The following is a 21700-nucleotide window of genomic DNA, read 5'->3' on the forward strand; positions in this document are numbered from 1 at the left end:
CGGCTCATCTAGTTGTCACGGTCTCCGCTGTGTTTCTGGGCCATAGAGGTCCTTTCTAGGTGTTGATCCACCATCTTCTCTGGATACGGATTGGATCCGGGTGACTGAAGCGGTTACAGACTGGATCTGGTGGCTACGGTGACCTCGGAATAAGGGATTTCTTTAAAATACTTTTTTTTTCATATAAGATTTTATCCAACTTTTCAGATAGAGGCATGAGAAAGAGATTGCCTTGATTGGGCTTTTGGTTATTGGTGGGCCGAGGGGACTTTTTTGAGTTTTACTCCTCCGTTTTGGAGTGGGGGGGGGGGGGGTGCTGACGAAACACATGTGGGCAGGCGTTGTCACCCTTGATGACCCTTGGCGAGCGTAGTAGTTTAACAGAGGCAGCGCACAGGCCCGAGCGTTTGGAGACACAGCTCGAGTTTCTCTTCATTGTCGCATAAATCTTTCGCCTTTTACTAAAGATTTCCGTGGAGGGGAACTTTTGCGAGTGACCTGTATTTTTGGGTGCTCTGCTCACTGCAGAGCTACATCGAAATGTCAAGAGCAGAATCAGTTTGACCGTCCGCCAGCATGCTGCGAGAGGGCTTGCCACTGGTCATCGTCTGAATGGGCACTCTCTGCGTTTGACCACTTCGTGTTTATTTAGCCGGATGGGAAGGCAGCGTTTTCTTGTACGTGACGGGATGCAAATTCTTGAAGGCTCTCTTTAGTGACGGGTCTGAACAAAGATCTCATCTGCTCCTCTAGCCCTATCGGCGACTCGTGCACTTCGAGTCTTCTTACTGACGGCGCAAGTTGCTGAATGCCTGCTGCGTTGGTGGTATAGTGGTGAGCATAGCTGCCTTCCAAGCAGTTGACCCGGGTTCGATTCCCGGCCAACGCATGTCCTTTGGCTCGGGCTGACGTCGAAGCAGAACTCCCTCTGTGACCTGTGCCTCCACCCAAAACTTTTGGATGGAATAATATCGGATGGACCCATCATTAGCTGAAGTCGCATAACACTTGCAACACTACCCGTAGCAGGGGTCATTGTTTGGACTCTTTTTTTTTTTTTTTTTTTAAATTGCGCTTTAAACAAAAAGTATTGTGTCAATGCAACTGAACAACATTAATTAGGAACACAGTGCGTCAATAAAGCTGCTGACTTCCACCTGCGTTGGTGGTATAGTGGTGAGCATAGCTGCCTTCCAAGCAGTTGACCCGGGTTCGATTCCCGGCCAACGCATGTCCTTTGGCTCGGGCTGACGTCGAAGCAGAACTCCTTCTGTGACCTGCGACTCCAACCAAAAATTTTGGATGGATCGTTCGGAAGACGAAAAGAACCAGCTCTCCCCGTCGGGGAATCGAACCCCGGTCTTCCGCGTGACAGGCGGAGATACTGTCCACTATACTAACGAGGAGCCGTGCATGCTGCCGTTTCTCCCCCAACCGACGGCACTGCACTGACATAACTAAACAATGCATGGCTTCTTCTGACGCAGACCCAGCCCTAGCACCGTAAAATTTCTGATGGACACATCATTAGCTGAAGTCGCATAACACTTGGAACACTACCCGTAGCAGGGGTCATTGTTTGGACTCTTTTTTTTTTTTTTTTTTTAAATTGCGCTTTAAACAAAAAGTATTGCGTCAATGCAACTGAACAACATTAATTAGGAACACAGTGCGTCAAAAAGCAAAATGACAGTTAAAGGCATTTCGTTATTGAACTCTTTGATGACATCATTCAGCTAAGTTCAGTTTTAAATAGTATCTGTGCAATAATTTGCAATCAAGTCAACGATATCTCTGTACATGAAGTGTCCCAAGCTCCGCCTGCCAGAGGCGACAGAGGCAAGAAACCAAAACTCGATCGGTGAAAAGATGGAGAAAAAACCCGGTGAGAAACCAGGCTCAGTCGGGGAGACAGTTCTCCCCTTGTCAGACGAAACCAGTAGATCAGCTCCAGGCTGCAGGAATGTCAGACTGTGCAGAAGAATCATCTGTTTCCTGTGGTCTTGTCCAGGTGGTCTTTACAGGGGATTTGTATCTGCGGCTCATCTAGTTGTCACGGTCTCCGCTGTGTTTCTGGGCCATAGAGGTCCTTTCTAGGTGTTGATCCACCATCTTCTCTGGATACGGATTGGATCCGGGTGACTGAAGCGGTTACAGACTGGATCTGGTGGCTACGGTGACCTCGGAATAAGGGATTTCTTTAAAATACTTTTTTTTTCATATAAGATTTTATCCAACTTTTCAGATAGAGGCATGAGAAAGAGATTGCCTTGATTGGGCTTTTGGTTATTGGTGGGCCGAGGGGACTTTTTTGAGTTTTACTCCTCCGTTTTGGAGTGGGGGGGGGGGGGGGGTGCTGACGAAACACATGTGGGCAGGCGTTGTCACCCTTGATGACCCTTGGCGAGCGTAGTAGTTTAACAGAGGCAGCGCACAGGCCCCAGCGTTTGGAGACACAGCTCGAGTTTCTCTTCATTGTCGCATAAATCTTTCGCCTTTTACTAAAGATTTCCGTGGAGGGGAACTTTTGCGAGTGACCTGTATTTTTGGGTGCTCTGCTCACTGCAGAGCTACATCGAAATGTCAAGAGCAGAATCAGTTTGACCGTCCGCCAGCATGCTGCGAGAGGGCTTGCCACTGGTCATCGTCTGAATGGGCACTCTCTGCGTTTGACCACTTCGTGTTTATTTAGCCGGATGGGAAGGCAGCGTTTTCTTGTACGTGACGGGATGCAAATTCTTGAAGGCTCTCTTTAGTGACGGGTCTGAACAAAGATCTCATCTGCTCCTCTAGCCCTATCGGCGACTCGTGCACTTCGAGTCTTCTTACTGACGGCGCAAGTTGCTGAATGCCTGCTGCGTTGGTGGTATAGTGGTGAGCATAGCTGCCTTCCAAGCAGTTGACCCGGGTTCGATTCCCGGCCAACGCATGTCCTTTGGCTCGGGCTGACGTCGAAGCAGAACTCCCTCTGTGACCTGTGCCTCCACCCAAAACTTTTGGATGGAATAATATCGGATGGACCCATCATTAGCTGAAGTCGCATAACACTTGCAACACTACCCGTAGCAGGGGTCATTGTTTGGACTCTTTTTTTTTTTTTTTTTTTAAATTGCGCTTTAAACAAAAAGTATTGTGTCAATGCAACTGAACAACATTAATTAGGAACACAGTGCGTCAATAAAGCTGCTGACTTCCACCTGCGTTGGTGGTATAGTGGTGAGCATAGCTGCCTTCCAAGCAGTTGACCCGGGTTCGATTCCCGGCCAACGCATGTCCTTTGGCTCGGGCTGACGTCGAAGCAGAACTCCTTCTGTGACCTGCGACTCCAACCAAAAATTTTGGATGGATCGTTCGGAAGACGAAAAGAACCAGTTCTCCCCGTCGGGGAATCGAACCCCGGTCTTCCGCGTGACAGGCGGAGATACTGTCCACTATACTAACGAGGAGCCGTGCATGCTGCCGTTTCTCCCCCAACCGACGGCACTGCACTGACATAACTAAACAATGCATGGCTTCTTCTGACGCAGACCCAGCCCTAGCACCGTAAAATTTCTGATGGACCCATCATTAGCTGAAGTCGCATAACACTTGGAACACTACCCGTAGCAGGGGTCATTGTTTGGACTCTTTTTTTTTTTTTTTTTTTTTTAAATTGCGCTTTAAACAAAAAGTATTGCGTCAATGCAACTGAACAACATTAATTAGGAACACAGTGCGTCAAAAAGCAAAATGACAGTTAAAGGCATTTCGTTATTGAACTCTTTGATGACATCATTCAGCTAAGTTCAGTTTTAAATAGTATCTGTGCAATAATTTGCAATCAAGTCAACGATATCTCTGTACATGAAGTGTCCCAAGCTCCGCCTGCCAGAGGCGACAGAGGCAAGAAACCAAAACTCGATCGGTGAAAAGATGGAGAAAAAACCCGGTGAGAAACCAGGCTCAGTCGGGGAGACAGTTCTCCCCTTGTCAGACGAAACCAGTAGATCAGCTCCAGGCTGCAGGAATGTCAGACTGTGCAGAAGAATCATCTGTTTCCTGTGGTCTTGTCCAGGTGGTCTTTACAGGGGATTTGTATCTGCGGCTCATCTAGTTGTCACGGTCTCCGCTGTGTTTCTGGGCCATAGAGGTCCTTTCTAGGTGTTGATCCACCATCTTCTCTGGATACGGATTGGATCCGGGTGACTGAAGCGGTTACAGACTGGATCTGGTGGCTACGGTGACCTCGGAATAAGGGATTTCTTTAAAATACTTTTTTTTTCATATAAGATTTTATCCAACTTTTCAGATAGAGGCATGAGAAAGAGATTGCCTTGATTGGGCTTTTGGTTATTGGTGGGCCGAGGGGACTTTTTTGAGTTTTACTCCTCCGTTTTGGAGTGGGGGGGGGGGGGTGCTGACGAAACACATGTGGGCAGGCGTTGTCACCCTTGATGACCCTTGGCGAGCGTAGTAGTTTAACAGAGGCAGCGCACAGGCCCGAGCGTTTGGAGACACAGCTCGAGTTTCTCTTCATTGTCGCATAAATCTTTCGCCTTTTACTAAAGATTTCCGTGGAGGGGAACTTTTGCGAGTGACCTGTATTTTTGGGTGCTCTGCTCACTGCAGAGCTACATCGAAATGTCAAGAGCAGAATCAGTTTGACCGTCTGCCAGCATGCTGCGAGAGGGCTTGCCACTGGTCATCGTCTGAATGGGCACTCTCTGCGTTTGACCACTTCGTGTTTATTTAGCCGGATGGGAAGGCAGCGTTTTCTTGTACGTGACGGGATGCAAATTCTTGAAGGCTCTCTTTAGTGACGGGTCTGAACAAAGATCTCATCTGCTCCTCTAGCCCTATCGGCGACTCGTGCACTTCGAGTCTTCTTACTGACGGCGCAAGTTGCTGAATGCCTGCTGCGTTGGTGGTATAGTGGTGAGCATAGCTGCCTTCCAAGCAGTTGACCCGGGTTCGATTCCCGGCCAACGCATGTCCTTTGGCTCGGGCTGACGTCGAAGCAGAACTCCCTCTGTGACCTGTGCCTCCACCCAAAACTTTTGGATGGAATAATATCGGATGGACCCATCATTAGCTGAAGTCGCATAACACTTGCAACACTACCCGTAGCAGGGGTCATTGTTTGGACTCTTTTTTTTTTTTTTTTTTTAAATTGCGCTTTAAACAAAAAGTATTGTGTCAATGCAACTGAACAACATTAATTAGGAACACAGTGCGTCAATAAAGCTGCTGACTTCCACCTGCGTTGGTGGTATAGTGGTGAGCATAGCTGCCTTCCAAGCAGTTGACCCGGGTTCGATTCCCGGCCAACGCATGTCCTTTGGCTCGGGCTGACGTCGAAGCAGAACTCCTTCTGTGACCTGCGACTCCAACCAAAAATTTTGGATGGATCGTTCGGAAGACGAAAAGAACCAGTTCTCCCCGTCGGGGAATCGAACCCCGGTCTTCCGCGTGACAGGCGGAGATACTGTCCACTATACTAACGAGGAGCCGTGCATGCTGCCGTTTCTCCCCCAACCGACGGCACTGCACTGACATAACTAAACAATGCATGGCTTCTTCTGACGCAGACCCAGCCCTAGCACCGTAAAATTTCTGATGGACCCATCATTAGCTGAAGTCGCATAACACTTGGAACACTACCCGTAGCAGGGGTCATTGTTTGGACTCTTTTTTTTTTTTTTTTTTTTTTAAATTGCGCTTTAAACAAAAAGTATTGCGTCAATGCAACTGAACAACATTAATTAGGAACACAGTGCGTCAAAAAGCAAAATGACAGTTAAAGGCATTTCGTTATTGAACTCTTTGATGACATCATTCAGCTAAGTTCAGTTTTAAATAGTATCTGTGCAATAATTTGCAATCAAGTCAACGATATCTCTGTACATGAAGTGTCCCAAGCTCCGCCTGCCAGAGGCGACAGAGGCAAGAAACCAAAACTCGATCGGTGAAAAGATGGAGAAAAAACCCGGTGAGAAACCAGGCTCAGTCGGGGAGACAGTTCTCCCCTTGTCAGACGAAACCAGTAGATCAGCTCCAGGCTGCAGGAATGTCAGACTGTGCAGAAGAATCATCTGTTTCCTGTGGTCTTGTCCAGGTGGTCTTTACAGGGGATTTGTATCTGCGGCTCATCTAGTTGTCACGGTCTCCGCTGTGTTTCTGGGCCATAGAGGTCCTTTCTAGGTGTTGATCCACCATCTTCTCTGGATACGGATTGGATCCGGGTGACTGAAGCGGTTACAGACTGGATCTGGTGGCTACGGTGACCTCGGAATAAGGGATTTCTTTAAAATACTTTTTTTTTCATATAAGATTTTATCCAACTTTTCAGATAGAGGCATGAGAAAGAGATTGCCTTGATTGGGCTTTTGGTTATTGGTGGGCCGAGGGGACTTTTTTGAGTTTTACTCCTCCGTTTTGGAGTGGGGGGGGGGGGGGGTGCTGACGAAACACATGTGGGCAGGCGTTGTCACCCTTGATGACCCTTGGCGAGCGTAGTAGTTTAACAGAGGCAGCGCACAGGCCCGAGCGTTTGGAGACACAGCTCGAGTTTCTCTTCATTGTCGCATAAATCTTTCGCCTTTTACTAAAGATTTCCGTGGAGGGGAACTTTTGCGAGTGACCTGTATTTTTGGGTGCTCTGCTCACTGCAGAGCTACATCGAAATGTCAAGAGCAGAATCAGTTTGACCGTCTGCCAGCATGCTGCGAGAGGGCTTGCCACTGGTCATCGTCTGAATGGGCACTCTCTGCGTTTGACCACTTCGTGTTTATTTAGCCGGATGGGAAGGCAGCGTTTTCTTGTACGTGACGGGATGCAAATTCTTGAAGGCTCTCTTTAGTGATGGGTCTGAACAAAGATCTCATCTGCTCCTCTAGCCCTATCGGCGACTCGTGCACTTCGAGTCTTCTTACTGACGGCGCAAGTTGCTGAATGCCTGCTGCGTTGGTGGTATAGTGGTGAGCATAGCTGCCTTCCAAGCAGTTGACCCGGGTTCGATTCCCGGCCAACGCATGTCCTTTGGCTCGGGCTGACGTCGAAGCAGAACTCCCTCTGTGACCTGTGCCTCCACCCAAAACTTTTGGATGGAATAATATCGGATGGACCCATCATTAGCTGAAGTCGCATAACACTTGCAACACTACCCGTAGCAGGGGTCATTGTTTGGACTCTTTTTTTTTTTTTTTTTTTAAATTGCGCTTTAAACAAAAAGTATTGTGTCAATGCAACTGAACAACATTAATTAGGAACACAGTGCGTCAATAAAGCTGCTGACTTCCACCTGCGTTGATGGTATAGTGGTGAGCATAGCTGCCTTCCAAGCAGTTGACCCGGGTTCGATTCCCGGCCAACGCATGTCCTTTGGCTCGGGCTGACGTCGAAGCAGAACTCCTTCTGTGACCTGCGACTCCAACCAAAAATTTTGGATGGATCGTTCGGAAGACGAAAAGAACCAGTTCTCCCCGTCGGGGAATCGAACCCCGGTCTTCCGCGTGACAGGCGGAGATACTGTCCACTATACTAACGAGGAGCCGTGCATGCTGCCGTTTCTCCCCCAACCGACGGCACTGCACTGACATAACTAAACAATGCATGGCTTCTTCTGACGCAGACCCAGCCCTAGCACCGTAAAATTTCTGATGGACCCATCATTAGCTGAAGTCGCATAACACTTGGAACACTACCCGTAGCAGGGGTCATTGTTTGGACTCTTTTTTTTTTTTTTTTTATTTTAAATTGCGCTTTAAACAAAAAGTATTGCGTCAATGCAACTGAACAACATTAATTAGGAACACAGTGCGTCAAAAAGCAAAATGACAGTTAAAGGCATTTCGTTATTGAACTCTTTGATGACATCATTCAGCTAAGTTCAGTTTTAAATAGTATCTGTGCAATAATTTGCAATCAAGTCAACGATATCTCTGTACATGAAGTGTCCCAAGCTCCGCCTGCCAGAGGCGACAGAGGCAAGAAACCAAAACTCGATCGGTGAAAAGATGGAGAAAAAACCCGGTGAGAAACCAGGCTCAGTCGGGGAGACAGTTCTCCCCTTGTCAGACGAAACCAGTAGATCAGCTCCAGGCTGCAGGAATGTCAGACTGTGCAGAAGAATCATCTGTTTCCTGTGGTCTTGTCCAGGTGGTCTTTACAGGGGATTTGTATCTGCGGCTCATCTAGTTGTCACGGTCTCCGCTGTGTTTCTGGGCCATAGAGGTCCTTTCTAGGTGTTGATCCACCATCTTCTCTGGATACGGACTGGATCCGGGTGACTGAAGCGGTTACAGACTGGATCTGGTGGCTACGGTGACCTCGGAATAAGGGATTTCTTTAAAATACTTTTTTTTTCATATAAGATTTTATCCAACTTTTCAGATAGAGGCATGAGAAAGAGATTGCCTTGATTGGGCTTTTGGTTATTGGTGGGCCGAGGGGACTTTTTTGAGTTTTACTCCTCCGTTTTGGAGTGGGGGGGGGGGGTGCTGACGAAACACATGTGGGCAGGCGTTGTCACCCTTGATGACCCTTGGCGAGCGTAGTAGTTTAACAGAGGCAGCGCACAGGCCCGAGCGTTTGGAGACACAGCTCGAGTTTCTCTTCATTGTCGCATAAATCTTTCGCCTTTTACTAAAGATTTCCGTGGAGGGGAACTTTTGCGAGTGACCTGTATTTTTGGGTGCTCTGCTCACTGCAGAGCTACATCGAAATGTCAAGAGCAGAATCAGTTTGACCGTCCGCCAGCATGCTGCGAGAGGGCTTGCCCCTGGTCATCGTCTGAATGGGCACTCTCTGCGTTTGACCACTTCGTGTTTATTTAGCCGGATGGGAAGGCAGCGTTTTCTTGTACGTGACGGGATGCAAATTCTTGAAGGCTCTCTTTAGTGACGGGTCCGAACAAAGATCTCATCTGCTCCTCTAGCCCTATCGGCGACTCGTGCACTTCGAGCCTTCTTACTGACGGCGCAAGTTGCTGAGTGCCTGCTGCGTTGGTGGTATAGTGGTGAGCATAGCTGCCTTCCAAGCAGTTGACCCGGGTTCGATTCCCGGCCAACGCATGTCCTTTGGCTCGGGCTGACGTCGAAGCAGAACTCCCTCTGTGACCTGTGCCTCCACCCAAAACTTTTGGATGGAATAATATCGGATGGACCCATCATTAGCTGAAGTCGCATAACACTTGCAACACTACCCGTAGCAGGGGTCATTGTTTGGACTCTTTTTTTTTTTTTTTTTTTTTTTTAAATTGCGCTTTAAACAAAAAGTATTGTGTCAATGCAACTGAACAACATTAATTAGGAACACAGTGCGTCAATAAAGCTGCTGACTTCCACCTGCGTTGGTGGTATAGTGGTGAGCATAGCTGCCTTCCAAGCAGTTGACCCGGGTTCGATTCCCGGCCAACGCATGTCCTTTGGCTCGGGCTGACGTCGAAGCAGAACTCCTTCTGTGACCTGCGACTCCAACCAAAAATTTTGGATGGATCGTTCGGAAGACGAAAAGAACCAGCTCTCCCCGTCGGGGAATCGAACCCCGGTCTTCCGCGTGACAGGCGGAGATACTGTCCACTATACTAACGAGGAGCCGTGCATGCTGCCGTTTCTCCCCCAACCGACGGCACTGCACTGACATAACTAAACAATGCATGGCTTCTTCTGACGCAGACCCAGCCCTAGCACCGTAAAATTTCTGATGGACCCATCATTAGCTGAAGTCGCATAACACTTGGAACACTACCCGTAGCAGGGGTCATTGTTTGGACTCTTTTTTTTTTTTTTTTTTTTTTAAATTGCGCTTTAAACAAAAAGTATTGCGTCAATGCAACTGAACAACATTAATTAGGAACACAGTGCGTCAAAAAGCAAAATGACAGTTAAAGGCATTTCGTTATTGAACTCTTTGATGACATCATTCAGCTAAGTTCAGTTTTAAATAGTATCTGTGCAATAATTTGCAATCAAGTCAACGATATCTCTGTACATGAAGTGTCCCAAGCTCCGCCTGCCAGAGGCGACAGAGGCAAGAAACCAAAACTCGATCGGTGAAAAGATGGAGAAAAAACCCGGTGAGAAACCAGGCTCAGTCGGGGAGACAGTTCTCCCCTTGTCAGACGAAACCAGTAGATCAGCTCCAGGCTGCAGGAATGTCAGACTGTGCAGAAGAATCATCTGTTTCCTGTGGTCTTGTCCAGGTGGTCTTTACAGGGGATTTGTATCTGCGGCTCATCTAGTTGTCACGGTCTCCGCTGTGTTTCTGGGCCATAGAGGTCCTTTCTAGGTGTTGATCCACCATCTTCTCTGGATACGGACTGGATCCGGGTGACTGAAGCGGTTACAGACTGGATCTGGTGGCTACGGTGACCTCGGAATAAGGGATTTCTTTAAAATACTTTTTTTTTCATTGAAGATTTTATCCAACTTTTCAGATAGAGGCATGAGAAAGAGATTGCCTTGATTGGGCTTTTGGTTATTGGTGGGCCGAGGGGACTTTTTTGAGTTTTACTCCTCCGTTTTGGAGTGGGGGGGGGGGGGGGGGGTGCTGACGAAACACATGTGGGCAGGCGTTGTCACCCTTGATGACCCTTGGCGAGCGTAGTAGTTTAACAGAGGCAGCGCACAGGCCCGAGCGTTTGGAGACACAGCTCGAGTTTCTCTTCATTGTCGCATAAATCTTTCGCCTTTTACTAAAGATTTCCGTGGAGGGGAACTTTTGCGAGTGACCTGTATTTTTGGGTGCTCTGCTCACTGCAGAGCTACATCGAAATGTCAAGAGCAGAATCAGTTTGACCGTCTGCCAGCATGCTGCGAGAGGGCTTGCCACTGGTCATCGTCTGAATGGGCACTCTCTGCGTTTGACCACTTCGTGTTTATTTAGCCGGATGGGAAGGCAGCGTTTTCTTGTACGTGACGGGATGCAAATTCTTGAAGGCTCTCTTTAGTGACGGGTCTGAACAAAGATCTCATCTGCTCCTCTAGCCCTATCGGCGACTCGTGCACTTCGAGTCTTCTTACTGACGGCGCAAGTTGCTGAATGCCTGCTGCGTTGGTGGTATAGTGGTGAGCATAGCTGCCTTCCAAGCAGTTGACCCGGGTTCGATTCCCGGCCAACGCATGTCCTTTGGCTCGGGCTGACGTCGAAGCAGAACTCCCTCTGTGACCTGTGCCTCCACCCAAAACTTTTGGATGGAATAATATCGGATGGACCCATCATTAGCTGAAGTCGCATAACACTTGCAACACTACCCGTAGCAGGGGTCATTGTTTGGACTCTTTTTTTTTTTTTTTTTTTAAATTGCGCTTTAAACAAAAAGTATTGTGTCAATGCAACTGAACAACATTAATTAGGAACACAGTGCGTCAATAAAGCTGCTGACTTCCACCTGCGTTGGTGGTATAGTGGTGAGCATAGCTGCCTTCCAAGCAGTTGACCCGGGTTCGATTCCCGGCCAACGCATGTCCTTTGGCTCGGGCTGACGTCGAAGCAGAACTCCTTCTGTGACCTGCGACTCCAACCAAAAATTTTGGATGGATCGTTCGGAAGACGAAAAGAACCAGTTCTCCCCGTCGGGGAATCGAACCCCGGTCTTCCGCGTGACAGGCGGAGATACTGTCCACTATACTAACGAGGAGCCGTGCATGCTGCCGTTTCTCCCCCAACCGACGGCACTGCACTGACATAACTAAACAATGCATGGCTTCTTCTGACGCAGACCCAGCCCTAGCACCGTAAAATTTCTGATGGACCCATCATTAGCTGAAGTCGCATAACACTTGGAACACTACCCGTAGCAGGGGTCATTGTTTGGACTCTTTTTTTTTTTTTTTTTTTTTTAAATTGCGCTTTAAACAAAAAGTATTGCGTCAATGCAACTGAACAACATTAATTAGGAACACAGTGCGTCAAAAAGCAAAATGACAGTTAAAGGCATTTCGTTATTGAACTCTTTGATGACATCATTCAGCTAAGTTCAGTTTTAAATAGTATCTGTGCAATAATTTGCAATCAAGTCAACGATATCTCTGTACATGAAGTGTCCCAAGCTCCGCCTGCCAGAGGCGACAGAGGCAAGAAACCAAAACTCGATCGGTGAAAAGATGGAGAAAAAACCCGGTGAGAAACCAGGCTCAGTCGGGGAGACAGTTCTCCCCTTGTCAGACGAAACCAGTAGATCAGCTCCAGGCTGCAGGAATGTCAGACTGTGCAGAAGAATCATCTGTTTCCTGTGGTCTTGTCCAGGTGGTCTTTACAGGGGATTTGTATCTGCGGCTCATCTAGTTGTCACGGTCTCCGCTGTGTTTCTGGGCCATAGAGGTCCTTTCTAGGTGTTGATCCACCATCTTCTCTGGATACGGATTGGATCCGGGTGACTGAAGCGGTTACAGACTGGATCTGGTGGCTACGGTGACCTCGGAATAAGGGATTTCTTTAAAATACTTTTTTTTTCATATAAGATTTTATCCAACTTTTCAGATAGAGGCATGAGAAAGAGATTGCCTTGATTGGGCTTTTGGTTATTGGTGGGCCGAGGGGACTTTTTTGAGTTTTACTCCTCCGTTTTGGAGTGGGGGGGGGGGGGGTGCTGACGAAACACATGTGGGCAGGCGTTGTCACCCTTGATGACCCTTGGCGAGCGTAGTAGTTTAACAGAGGCAGCGCACAGGCCCGAGCGTTTGGAGACACAGCTCGAGTTTCTCTTCATTGTCGCATAAATCTTTCGCCTTTTACTAAAGATTTCCGTGGAGGGGAACTTTTGCGAGTGACCTGTATTTTTGGGTGCTCTGCTCACTGCAGAGCTACATCGAAATGTCAAGAGCAGAATCAGTTTGACCGTCTGCCAGCATGCTGCGAGAGGGCTTGCCACTGGTCATCGTCTGAATGGGCACTCTCTGCGTTTGACCACTTCGTGTTTATTTAGCCGGATGGGAAGGCAGCGTTTTCTTGTACGTGACGGGATGCAAATTCTTGAAGGCTCTCTTTAGTGATGGGTCTGAACAAAGATCTCATCTGCTCCTCTAGCCCTATCGGCGACTCGTGCACTTCGAGTCTTCTTACTGACGGCGCAAGTTGCTGAATGCCTGCTGCGTTGGTGGTATAGTGGTGAGCATAGCTGCCTTCCAAGCAGTTGACCCGGGTTCGATTCCCGGCCAACGCATGTCCTTTGGCTCGGGCTGACGTCGAAGCAGAACTCCCTCTGTGACCTGTGCCTCCACCCAAAACTTTTGGATGGAATAATATCGGATGGACCCATCATTAGCTGAAGTCGCATAACACTTGCAACACTACCCGTAGCAGGGGTCATTGTTTGGACTCTTTTTTTTTTTTTTTTTTTAAATTGCGCTTTAAACAAAAAGTATTGTGTCAATGCAACTGAACAACATTAATTAGGAACACAGTGCGTCAATAAAGCTGCTGACTTCCACCTGCGTTGATGGTATAGTGGTGAGCATAGCTGCCTTCCAAGCAGTTGACCCGGGTTCGATTCCCGGCCAACGCATGTCCTTTGGCTCGGGCTGACGTCGAAGCAGAACTCCTTCTGTGACCTGCGACTCCAACCAAAAATTTTGGATGGATCGTTCGGAAGACGAAAAGAACCAGTTCTCCCCGTCGGGGAATCGAACCCCGGTCTTCCGCGTGACAGGCGGAGATACTGTCCACTATACTAACGAGGAGCCGTGCATGCTGCCGTTTCTCCCCCAACCGACGGCACTGCACTGACATAACTAAACAATGCATGGCTTCTTCTGACGCAGACCCAGCCCTAGCACCGTAAAATTTCTGATGGACCCATCATTAGCTGAAGTCGCATAACACTTGGAACACTACCCGTAGCAGGGGTCATTGTTTGGACTCTTTTTTTTTTTTTTTTTATTTTAAATTGCGCTTTAAACAAAAAGTATTGCGTCAATGCAACTGAACAACATTAATTAGGAACACAGTGCGTCAAAAAGCAAAATGACAGTTAAAGGCATTTCGTTATTGAACTCTTTGATGACATCATTCAGCTAAGTTCAGTTTTAAATAGTATCTGTGCAATAATTTGCAATCAAGTCAACGATATCTCTGTACATGAAGTGTCCCAAGCTCCGCCTGCCAGAGGCGACAGAGGCAAGAAACCAAAACTCGATCGGTGAAAAGATGGAGAAAAAACCCGGTGAGAAACCAGGCTCAGTCGGGGAGACAGTTCTCCCCTTGTCAGACGAAACCAGTAGATCAGCTCCAGGCTGCAGGAATGTCAGACTGTGCAGAAGAATCATCTGTTTCCTGTGGTCTTGTCCAGGTGGTCTTTACAGGGGATTTGTATCTGCGGCTCATCTAGTTGTCACGGTCTCCGCTGTGTTTCTGGGCCATAGAGGTCCTTTCTAGGTGTTGATCCACCATCTTCTCTGGATACGGACTGGATCCGGGTGACTGAAGCGGTTACAGACTGGATCTGGTGGCTACGGTGACCTCGGAATAAGGGATTTCTTTAAAATACTTTTTTTTTCATATAAGATTTTATCCAACTTTTCAGATAGAGGCATGAGAAAGAGATTGCCTTGATTGGGCTTTTGGTTATTGGTGGGCCGAGGGGACTTTTTTGAGTTTTACTCCTCCGTTTTGGAGTGGGGGGGGGGGGTGCTGACGAAACACATGTGGGCAGGCGTTGTCACCCTTGATGACCCTTGGCGAGCGTAGTAGTTTAACAGAGGCAGCGCACAGGCCCGAGCGTTTGGAGACACAGCTCGAGTTTCTCTTCATTGTCGCATAAATCTTTCGCCTTTTACTAAAGATTTCCGTGGAGGGGAACTTTTGCGAGTGACCTGTATTTTTGGGTGCTCTGCTCACTGCAGAGCTACATCGAAATGTCAAGAGCAGAATCAGTTTGACCGTCCGCCAGCATGCTGCGAGAGGGCTTGCCCCTGGTCATCGTCTGAATGGGCACTCTCTGCGTTTGACCACTTCGTGTTTATTTAGCCGGATGGGAAGGCAGCGTTTTCTTGTACGTGACGGGATGCAAATTCTTGAAGGCTCTCTTTAGTGACGGGTCCGAACAAAGATCTCATCTGCTCCTCTAGCCCTATCGGCGACTCGTGCACTTCGAGCCTTCTTACTGACGGCGCAAGTTGCTGAGTGCCTGCTGCGTTGGTGGTATAGTGGTGAGCATAGCTGCCTTCCAAGCAGTTGACCCGGGTTCGATTCCCGGCCAACGCATGTCCTTTGGCTCGGGCTGACGTCGAAGCAGAACTCCCTCTGTGACCTGTGCCTCCACCCAAAACTTTTGGATGGAATAATATCGGATGGACCCATCATTAGCTGAAGTCGCATAACACTTGCAACACTACCCGTAGCAGGGGTCATTGTTTGGACTCTTTTTTTTTTTTTTTTTTTTTTTTAAATTGCGCTTTAAACAAAAAGTATTGTGTCAATGCAACTGAACAACATTAATTAGGAACACAGTGCGTCAATAAAGCTGCTGACTTCCACCTGCGTTGGTGGTATAGTGGTGAGCATAGCTGCCTTCCAAGCAGTTGACCCGGGTTCGATTCCCGGCCAACGCATGTCCTTTGGCTCGGGCTGACGTCGAAGCAGAACTCCTTCTGTGACCTGCGACTCCAACCAAAAATTTTGGATGGATCGTTCGGAAGACGAAAAGAACCAGCTCTCCCCGTCGGGGAATCGAACCCCGGTCTTCCGCGTGACAGGCGGAGATACTGTCCACTATACTAACGAGGAGCCGTGCATGCTGCCGTTTCTCCCCCAACCGACGGCACTGCACTGACATAACTAAACAATGCATGGCTTCTTCTGACGCAGACCCAGCCCTAGCACCGTAAAATTTCTGATGGACCCATCATTAGCTGAAGTCGCATAACACTTGGAACACTACCCGTAGCAGGGGTCATTGTTTGGACTCTTTTTTTTTTTTTTTTTTTTTTAAATTGCGCTTTAAACAAAAAGTATTGCGTCAATGCAACTGAACAACATTAATTAGGAACACAGTGCGTCAAAAAGCAAAATGACAGTTAAAGGCATTTCGTTATTGAACTCTTTGATGACATCATTCAGCTAAGTTCAGTTTTAAATAGTATCTGTGCAATAATTTGCAATCAAGTCAACGATATCTCTGTACATGAAGTGTCCCAAGCTCCGCCTGCCAGAGGCGACAGAGGCAAGAAACCAAAACTCGATCGGTGAAAAGATGGAGAAAAAACCCGGTGAGAAACCAGGCTCAGTCGGGGAGACAGTTCTCCCCTTGTCAGACGAAACCAGTAGATCAGCTCCAGGCTGCAGGAATGTCAGACTGTGCAGAAGAATCATCTGTTTCCTGTGGTCTTGTCCAGGTGGTCTTTACAGGGGATTTGTATCTGCGGCTCATCTAGTTGTCACGGTCTCCGCTGTGTTTCTGGGCCATAGAGGTCCTTTCTAGGTGTTGATCCACCATCTTCTCTGGATACGGACTGGATCCGGGTGACTGAAGCGGTTACAGACTGGATCTGGTGGCTACGGTGACCTCGGAATAAGGGATTTCTTTAAAATACTTTTTTTTTCATTGAAGATTTTATCCAACTTTTCAGATAGAGGCATGAGAAAGAGATTGCCTTGATTGGGCTTTTGGTTATTGGTGGGCCGAGGGGACTTTTTTGAGTTTTACTCCTCCGTTTTGGAGTGGGGGGGGGGGGGGGGGTGCTGACGAAACACATGTGGGCAGGCGTTGTCACCCTTGATGACCCTTGGCGAGCGTAGTAGTTTAACAGAGGCAGCGCACAGGCCCGAGCGTTTGGAGACACAGCTCGAGTTTCTCTTCATTGTCGCATAAATCTTTCGCCTTTTACTAAAGATTTCCGTGGAGGGGAACTTTTGTGAGTGACCTGTATTTTTGGGTGCTCTGCTCACTGCAGAGCTACATCGAAATGTCAAGAGCAGAATCAGTTTGACCGTCCGCCAGCATGCTGCGAGAGGGCTTGCCACTGGTCATCGTCTGAATGGGCACTCTCTGCGTTTGACCACTTCGTGTTTATTTAGCCTGATGGGAAGGCAGCGTTTTCTTGTACGTGACGGGATGCAAATTCTTGAAGGCTCTCTTTAGTGACGGGTCTGAACAAAGATCTCATCTGCTCCTCTAGCCCTATCGGCGACTCGTGCACTTCGAGTCTTCTTACTGACGGCGCAAGTTGCTGAATGCCTGCTGCGTTGGTGGTATAGTGGTGAGCATAGCTGCCTTCCAAGCAGTTGACCCGGGTTCGATTCCCGGCCAACGCATGTCCTTTGGCTCGGGCTGACGTCGAAGCAGAACTCCCTCTGTGACCTGTGCCTCCACCCAAAACTTTTGGATGGAATAATATCGGATGGACCCATCATTAGCTGAAGTCGCATAACACTTGCAACACTACCCGTAGCAGGGGTCATTGTTTGGACTCTTTTTTTTTTTTTTTTTTTAAATTGCGCTTTAAACAAAAAGTATTGTGTCAATGCAACTGAACAACATTAATTAGGAACACAGTGCGTCAATAAAGCTGCTGACTTCCGCCTGCGTTGGTGGTATAGTGGTGAGCATAGCTGCCTTCCAAGCAGTTGACCCGGGTTCGATTCCCGGCCAACGCATGTCCTTTGGCTCGGGCTGACGTCGAAGCAGAACTCCTTCTGTGACCTGCGACTCCAACCAAAAATTTTGGATGGATCGTTCGGAAGACCAAAAGAACCAGCTCTCCCCGTCGGGGAATCGAACCCCGGTCTTCCGCGTGACAGGCGGAGATACTGTCCACTATACTAACGAGGAGCCGTGCATGCTGCCGTTTCTCCCCCAACCGACGGCACTGCACTGACATAACTAAACAATGCATGGCTTCTTCTGACGCAGACCCAGCCCTAGCACCGTAAAATTTCTGATGGACACATCATTAGCTGAAGTCGCATAACACTTGGAACACTACCCGTAGCAGGGGTCATTGTTTGGACTCTTTTTTTTTTTTTTTTTTTAAATTGCGCTTTAAACAAAAAGTATTGCGTCAATGCAACTGAACAACATTAATTAGGAACACAGTGCGTCAAAAAGCAAAATGACAGTTAAAGGCATTTCGTTATTGAACTCTTTGATGACATCATTCAGCTAAGTTCAGTTTTAAATAGTATCTGTGCAATAATTTGCAATCAAGTCAACGATATCTCTGTACATGAAGTGTCCCAAGCTCCGCCTGCCAGAGGCGACAGAGGCAAGAAACCAAAACTCGATCGGTGAAAAGATGGAGAAAAAACCCGGTGAGAAACCAGGCTCAGTCGGGGAGACAGTTCTCCCCTTGTCAGACGAAACCAGTAGATCAGCTCCAGGCTGCAGGAATGTCAGACTGTGCAGAAGAATCATCTGTTTCCTGTGGTCTTGTCCAGGTGGTCTTTACAGGGGATTTGTATCTGCGGCTCATCTAGTTGTCACGGTCTCCGCTGTGTTTCTGGGCCATAGAGGTCCTTTCTAGGTGTTGATCCACCATCTTCTCTGGATACGGATTGGATCCGGGTGACTGAAGCGGTTACAGACTGGATCTGGTGGCTACGGTGACCTCGGAATAAGGGATTTCTTTAAAATACTTTTTTTTTCATATAAGATTTTATCCAACTTTTCAGATAGAGGCATGAGAAAGAGATTGCCTTGATTGGGCTTTTGGTTATTGGTGGGCCGAGGGGACTTTTTTGAGTTTTACTCCTCCGTTTTGGAGTGGGGGGGGGGTGCTGACGAAACACATGTGGGCAGGCGTTGTCACCCTTGATGACCCTTGGCGAGCGTAGTAGTTTAACAGAGGCAGCGCACAGGCCCGAGCGTTTGGAGACACAGCTCGAGTTTCTCTTCATTGTCGCATAAATCTTTCGCCTTTTACTAAAGATTTCCGTGGAGGGGAACTTTTGTGAGTGACCTGTATTTTTGGGTGCTCTGCTCACTGCAGAGCTACATCGAAATGTCAAGAGCAGAATCAGTTTGACCGTCCGCCAGCATGCTGCGAGAGGGCTTGCCACTGGTCATCGTCTGAATGGGCACTCTCTGCGTTTGACCACTTCGTGTTTATTTAGCCTGATGGGAAGGCAGCGTTTTCTTGTACGTGACGGGATGCAAATTCTTGAAAGCTCTCTTTAGTGACGGGTCTGAACAAAGATCTCATCTGCTCCTCTAGCCCTATCGGCGACTCGTGCACTTCGAGTCTTCTTACTGACGGCGCAAGTTGCTGAATGCCTGCTGCGTTGGTGGTATAGTGGTGAGCATAGCTGCCTTCCAAGCAGTTGACCCGGGTTCGATTCCCGGCCAACACATGTCCTTTGGCTCGGGCTGACGTCGAAGCAGAACTCCCTCTGTGACCTGTGCCTCCACCCAAAACTTTTGGATGGAATAATATCGGATGGACCCATCATTAGCTGAAGTCGCATAACACTTGCAACACTACCCGTAGCAGGGGTCATTGTTTGGACTCTTTTTTTTTTTTTTTTTTTTTAAATTGCGCTTTAAACAAAAAGTATTGTGTCAATGCAACTGAACAACATTAATTAGGAACACAGTGCGTCAATAAAGCTGCTGACTTCCACCTGCGTTGGTGGTATAGTGGTGAGCATAGCTGCCTTCCAAGCAGTTGACCCGGGTTCGATTCCCGGCCAACGCATGTCCTTTGGCTCGGGCTGACGTCGAAGCAGAACTCCTTCTGTGACCTGCGACTCCAACCAAAAATTTTGGATGGATCGTTCGGAAGACGAAAAGAACCAGCTCTCCCCGTCGGGGAATCGAACCCCGGTCTTCCGCGTGACAGGCGGAGATACTGTCCACTATACTAACGAGGAGCCGTGCATGCTGCCGTTTCTCCCCCAACCGACGGCACTGCACTGACATAACTAAACAATGCATGGCTTCTTCTGACGCAGACCCAGCCCTAGCACCGTAAAATTTCTGATGGACCCATCATTAGCTGAAGTCGCATAACACTTGGAACACTACCCGTAGCAGGGGTCATTGTTTGGACTCTTTTTTTTTTTTTTTTTTTTTTAAATTGCGCTTTAAACAAAAAGTATTGCGTCAATGCAACTGAACAACATTAATTAGGAACACAGTGCGTCAAAAAGCAAAATGACAGTTAAAGGCATTTCGTTATTGAACTCTTTGATGACATCATTCAGCTAAGTTCAGTTTTAAATAGTATCTGTGCAATAATTTGCAATCAAGTCAACGATATCTCTGTACATGAAGTGTCCCAAGCTCCGCCTGCCAGAGGCGACAGAGGCAAGAAACCAAAACTCGATCGGTGAAAAGATGGAGAAAAAACCCGGTGAGAAACCAGGCTCAGTCGGGGAGACAGTTCTCCCCTTGTCAGACGAAACCAGTAGATCAGCTCCAGGCTGCAGGAATGTCAGACTGTGCAGAAGAATCATCTGTTTCCTGTGGTCTTGTCCAGGTGGTCTTTACAGGGGATTTGTATCTGCGGCTCATCTAGTTGTCACGGTCTCCGCTGTGTTTCTGGGCCATAGAGGTCCTTTCTAGGTGTTGATCCACCATCTTCTCTGGATACGGACTGGATCCGGGTGACTGAAGCGGTTACAGACTGGATCTGGTGGCTACGGTGACCTCGGAATAAGGGATTTCTTTAAAATACTTTTTTTTTCATATAAGATTTTATCCAACTTTTCAGATAGAGGCATGAGAAAGAGATTGCCTTGATTGGGCTTTTGGTTATTGGTGGGCCGAGGGGACTTTTTTGAGTTTTACTCCTCCGTTTTGGAGTGGGGGGGGGGGGGTGCTGACGAAACACATGTGGGCAGGCGTTGTCACCCTTGATGACCCTTGGCGAGCGTAGTAGTTTAACAGAGGCAGCGCACAGGCCCGAGCGTTTGGAGACACAGCTCGAGTTTCTCTTCATTGTCGCATAAATCTTTCGCCTATTACTAAAGATTTCCGTGGAGGGGAACTTTTGTGAGTGACCTGTATTTTTGGGTGCTCTGCTCACTGCAGAGCTACATCGAAATGTCAAGAGCAGAATCAGTTTGACCGTCCGCCAGCATGCTGCGAGAGGGCTTGCCACTGGTCATCGTCTGAATGGGCACTCTCTGCGTTTGACCACTTCGTGTTTATTTAGCCTGATGGGAAGGCAGCGTTTTCTTGTACGTGACGGGATGCAAATTCTTGAAGGCTCTCTTTAGTGACGGGTCTGAACAAAGATCTCATCTGCTCCTCTAGCCCTATCGGCGACTCGTGCACTTCGATCTTCTTACTGACGGCGCAAGTTGCTGAATGCCTGCTGCGTTGGTGGTATAGTGGTGAGCATAGCTGCCTTCCAAGCAGTTGACCCGGGTTCGATTCCCGGCCAACACATGTCCTTTGGCTCGGGCTGACGTCGAAGCAGAACTCCCTCTGTGACCTGTGCCTCCACCCAAAACTTTTGGATGGAATAATATCGGATGGACCCATCATTAGCTGAAGTCGCATAACACTTGCAACACTACCCGTAGCAGGGGTCATTGTTTGGACTCTTTTTTTTTTTTTTTTTTTTAAATTGCGCTTTAAACAAAAAGTATTGTGTCAATGCAACTGAACAACATTAATTAGGAACACAGTGCGTCAATAAAGCTGCTGACTTCCACCTGCGTTGGTGGTATAGTGGTGAGCATAGCTGCCTTCCAAGCAGTTGACCCGGGTTCGATTCCCGACGGGGAGAGCTGGTTCTTTTCCGTCTTCCGAACGATCCATCCAAAATTTTTTGGTTGGACT

At 48.0% G+C, this 21700-nt stretch overlaps 21 non-coding genes across 21 annotated transcripts; 11 read left to right on the forward strand and 10 right to left on the reverse strand.

Annotated features, from left to right (window-relative positions):
- The first annotated feature begins 417 nt into the window (after positions 1 to 417).
- On the forward strand, positions 418 to 532 carry LOC127980177 (U5 spliceosomal RNA). The gene has a single exon (XR_008159214.1). It is a non-coding gene; the product is annotated as a U5 spliceosomal RNA (small nuclear RNA).
- An 802-nt stretch (positions 533 to 1334) lies between these two features.
- trnad-guc (transfer RNA aspartic acid (anticodon GUC)) lies at positions 1335 to 1406 on the reverse strand. Its single transcript has one exon. It is a non-coding gene; the product is annotated as a tRNA-Asp (tRNA).
- Positions 1407 to 2457: 1051 nt separating this feature from the next.
- Positions 2458 to 2572, forward strand: LOC127980178 (U5 spliceosomal RNA). Its single transcript, XR_008159215.1, has one exon. It is a non-coding gene; the product is annotated as a U5 spliceosomal RNA (small nuclear RNA).
- An 802-nt stretch (positions 2573 to 3374) lies between these two features.
- trnad-guc (transfer RNA aspartic acid (anticodon GUC)) lies at positions 3375 to 3446 on the reverse strand. Its single transcript has one exon. It is a non-coding gene; the product is annotated as a tRNA-Asp (tRNA).
- Positions 3447 to 4497: 1051 nt separating this feature from the next.
- On the forward strand, positions 4498 to 4612 carry LOC127980179 (U5 spliceosomal RNA). The gene has a single exon (XR_008159216.1). It is a non-coding gene; the product is annotated as a U5 spliceosomal RNA (small nuclear RNA).
- An 802-nt stretch (positions 4613 to 5414) lies between these two features.
- trnad-guc (transfer RNA aspartic acid (anticodon GUC)) lies at positions 5415 to 5486 on the reverse strand. The gene has a single exon. It is a non-coding gene; the product is annotated as a tRNA-Asp (tRNA).
- A 1053-nt stretch (positions 5487 to 6539) lies between these two features.
- On the forward strand, positions 6540 to 6654 carry LOC127980180 (U5 spliceosomal RNA). The gene has a single exon (XR_008159217.1). It is a non-coding gene; the product is annotated as a U5 spliceosomal RNA (small nuclear RNA).
- An 802-nt stretch (positions 6655 to 7456) lies between these two features.
- trnad-guc (transfer RNA aspartic acid (anticodon GUC)) lies at positions 7457 to 7528 on the reverse strand. Its single transcript has one exon. It is a non-coding gene; the product is annotated as a tRNA-Asp (tRNA).
- Positions 7529 to 8578: 1050 nt separating this feature from the next.
- On the forward strand, positions 8579 to 8693 carry LOC127980181 (U5 spliceosomal RNA). Its single transcript, XR_008159218.1, has one exon. It is a non-coding gene; the product is annotated as a U5 spliceosomal RNA (small nuclear RNA).
- Positions 8694 to 9500: 807 nt separating this feature from the next.
- trnad-guc (transfer RNA aspartic acid (anticodon GUC)) lies at positions 9501 to 9572 on the reverse strand. Its single transcript has one exon. It is a non-coding gene; the product is annotated as a tRNA-Asp (tRNA).
- Positions 9573 to 10628: 1056 nt separating this feature from the next.
- On the forward strand, positions 10629 to 10743 carry LOC127980182 (U5 spliceosomal RNA). Its single transcript, XR_008159219.1, has one exon. It is a non-coding gene; the product is annotated as a U5 spliceosomal RNA (small nuclear RNA).
- Positions 10744 to 11545: 802 nt separating this feature from the next.
- On the reverse strand, positions 11546 to 11617 carry trnad-guc (transfer RNA aspartic acid (anticodon GUC)). Its single transcript has one exon. It is a non-coding gene; the product is annotated as a tRNA-Asp (tRNA).
- A 1052-nt stretch (positions 11618 to 12669) lies between these two features.
- Positions 12670 to 12784, forward strand: LOC127980183 (U5 spliceosomal RNA). The gene has a single exon (XR_008159220.1). It is a non-coding gene; the product is annotated as a U5 spliceosomal RNA (small nuclear RNA).
- An 802-nt stretch (positions 12785 to 13586) lies between these two features.
- trnad-guc (transfer RNA aspartic acid (anticodon GUC)) lies at positions 13587 to 13658 on the reverse strand. Its single transcript has one exon. It is a non-coding gene; the product is annotated as a tRNA-Asp (tRNA).
- Positions 13659 to 14708: 1050 nt separating this feature from the next.
- On the forward strand, positions 14709 to 14823 carry LOC127980184 (U5 spliceosomal RNA). The gene has a single exon (XR_008159221.1). It is a non-coding gene; the product is annotated as a U5 spliceosomal RNA (small nuclear RNA).
- Positions 14824 to 15630: 807 nt separating this feature from the next.
- On the reverse strand, positions 15631 to 15702 carry trnad-guc (transfer RNA aspartic acid (anticodon GUC)). Its single transcript has one exon. It is a non-coding gene; the product is annotated as a tRNA-Asp (tRNA).
- A 1054-nt stretch (positions 15703 to 16756) lies between these two features.
- On the forward strand, positions 16757 to 16872 carry LOC127980125 (U5 spliceosomal RNA). Its single transcript, XR_008159162.1, has one exon. It is a non-coding gene; the product is annotated as a U5 spliceosomal RNA (small nuclear RNA).
- Positions 16873 to 17674: 802 nt separating this feature from the next.
- Positions 17675 to 17746, reverse strand: trnad-guc (transfer RNA aspartic acid (anticodon GUC)). Its single transcript has one exon. It is a non-coding gene; the product is annotated as a tRNA-Asp (tRNA).
- A 1044-nt stretch (positions 17747 to 18790) lies between these two features.
- LOC127980126 (U5 spliceosomal RNA) lies at positions 18791 to 18906 on the forward strand. Its single transcript, XR_008159163.1, has one exon. It is a non-coding gene; the product is annotated as a U5 spliceosomal RNA (small nuclear RNA).
- Positions 18907 to 19710: 804 nt separating this feature from the next.
- Positions 19711 to 19782, reverse strand: trnad-guc (transfer RNA aspartic acid (anticodon GUC)). Its single transcript has one exon. It is a non-coding gene; the product is annotated as a tRNA-Asp (tRNA).
- Positions 19783 to 20832: 1050 nt separating this feature from the next.
- On the forward strand, positions 20833 to 20948 carry LOC127981017 (U5 spliceosomal RNA). Its single transcript, XR_008160011.1, has one exon. It is a non-coding gene; the product is annotated as a U5 spliceosomal RNA (small nuclear RNA).
- Positions 20949 to 21700: the final 752 nt, after the last annotated feature.

The sequence above is a fragment of the Carassius gibelio genome, chromosome B19 (assembly GCF_023724105.1).
Source record: "Carassius gibelio isolate Cgi1373 ecotype wild population from Czech Republic chromosome B19, carGib1.2-hapl.c, whole genome shotgun sequence".
In the NCBI taxonomy this organism is placed as follows: Eukaryota; Metazoa; Chordata; class Actinopteri; order Cypriniformes; family Cyprinidae; genus Carassius; species Carassius gibelio.